The following is a 2,264-nucleotide window of genomic DNA, read 5'->3' on the forward strand; positions in this document are numbered from 1 at the left end:
AGCATGCAAGGCCCCAAGTTCACTGGGCAGTGGAGTGGGGGGGGAGGGGAGTCTCTCTGCCAGACCAGCACGCCCTGCAGTTCATACCGGAGGTCTTCTCACTCCAAGGTGAAGCTGAACTTGCATGAAGATGCCTGCTTCACATGGCGTTTAAGTGTTGTGCTGAGAACTCCAAAGAGGAAGGAAAAAAAAAAAAACCCTGTGGTATTTATGATGGGCCTGTTATTTACACGGAAGTGCTTGACAATTTAGATAAAAATGTTACTGCCTCTCTGCATGTGCTGCAAATTCATGGCGTAAAACCACTGGAGCAACTAATGGAGTCTTCACACATCATATCTTGTTAAAGACGAGGGGTCCTTCCTCCACGGGGGTCACAGCCCAGTGGTGGGGGGGCCACCCCCGGAATGCAGCCTGGCCACCAAGGGCTGCTGACCACTTTTTTTAAAAAAGAAAAAACATGAACTCTGTTTTCAAATAGCCTGGCTATCAAGGGCTACTGACCAACTCCTACAGCTTCCTCTTTTAAAAAAAAAAAAAAAGTGAACTCTGTTTTCAAACAGCAAGGTCCTACAGATGCTGGTTTCCCATTTATCCCCTGGTCCAGCCATGGTGGAAGAAACGCTGGACACTAACACACAATTTCTCTCTACTTCTGACCAACGAACAACTATCTACTCCTAGGAGTCCTGGAAAAACATCTCCAAGCCCTCGTCCGTGTTTCCAGAAGTAACTGAAAAAAATTCCAGTGCCAAGGGCACAAATGGGAAATTGATGGCTAGGCACCAAAAGATATTACTCGCTGCTATTGTATTTCTAACAAATGTGGATAATGAGGTCATTCGTCCATTTTACTATGCAGTTCATCACCTTCACGGGTGCACTTTTAATTGAAACTTAACCTTTATATGCCATCGTCCAAGCAGCAGCAGGACAGAAACACATCTCCGCAGGGGAAGATGGTGTGAGTTTTCCCCCCAAGCAAATCTCTCAAGCAACACTACCTTACTTTTCTGTTGAGTTGAAAGCAAACTCTGAAACACTACTAGCTTTTTCAGCTCTGATCATCCATTCCAGCTCCTTGGGCAGGTGCTGGGATAACCAAGCAGAGCCCATCACCCCTCTTGGAGAGACCCCCAGTGCAGCCCTTAATCACCTCCAAGGGCTCATTCCTCCGACCCTTTCCCCAGCCAAGCTGCCAATCTCCACCAAACTCTCCCAAGGAGACAGAGGTGAGTAAATGTTAAGTCTACCAACTCATTTCATAGGTGACCTCTGAAAGATTCCACCGCGGAGCTCGGGAGAGCCGAGGCAGCTTTATTAGCATGCTGCACCACGGCCCCAGCTCCCTCCCTCCCTCTTTTATGAGCCCCTGCTATATAAAATGCCACAAAGGAGAAAGGAAAAACAACACGCTCACAGTGACAAACACAAGTTCCGATGGCCAGGACAAACGCCGGCCGCTCCCCAGACGTTATTTTTAGTCATCTCAGAGGGAAATATTTTTAAAAGGTCAGGGAACAAAAGTTTTCCTTGTTCTCTTTCTTCCTTTTTTTAAACACACACTCACACACACAAAAAAGATGGAGGTACATTCCGTTCAGCAGCATCCTTCTCCGAGTCCAGATTTAAAGGCAAAGGCAGAACGGAGTAGGACGGCTCCTCCCCGCACCCCCCCGCCCCCACCAGCGGCACCCGCAACCTTCAAACACGATTTTCCAATGTTTCTCTCCCCGGCCTCATCTAAATTCAGGCATGACAGATAATAAATAGCTACTCATTTACTATCATCATAAAAATTTAAACAGCCTGGAAATAGTTGCTACAATACAGAAAGGAGCAAACCTAAGCTCCGAAAAGCCACTCCAAATAGTACAACTATTGCCACGTATTGTACAAGCACACATAAAGAGACATTGTTGCGAGGAGAGCTGCCGGCTTAGTGGAATTTTCTCTTTTAAATCTTCTACTCGGAGCAGAAGAGTCAACAACTTGCCGTTTTACCCAGTGGGAAAAAAAAAGGGAGCTTAGGAACCCTCAGCTATCACAAGGTACGAGATTTGGTGATGGATTCTTTTTTTTAAGTATCTGATTTGATTTCACACAGTGATTAAACATCTTTGTGCTCAGCGCAGAAGGGTCTCCCAACCCCTCCCCCTCCAAAAATGGCATCAAAGCAATCAAAATGGTAATGCCGGGCCTGGGTCCCCTCCCCCCGCCCCGCGAACTCCCCGACTTCGCCGGAGCCGCGCGCCAGGCGCCCC

General features: G+C 47.5%; 1 protein-coding gene across 1 annotated transcript in view; it reads right to left on the reverse strand.

Moving 5' to 3' along the window:
- PHF21B (PHD finger protein 21B) overlaps nt 1-2,264 on the reverse strand; it is a 103,280-nt gene that overhangs the window by 82,004 nt on the left and 19,012 nt on the right. The gene's annotated exons all lie outside the window — the stretch shown is intronic.

Source organism: Bison bison, unplaced genomic scaffold (genome assembly GCF_000754665.1).
Source record: "Bison bison bison isolate TAMUID 2011002044 unplaced genomic scaffold, Bison_UMD1.0 scf7180017864079, whole genome shotgun sequence".
NCBI classification, from domain to species: domain Eukaryota; kingdom Metazoa; phylum Chordata; class Mammalia; order Artiodactyla; family Bovidae; genus Bison; species Bison bison.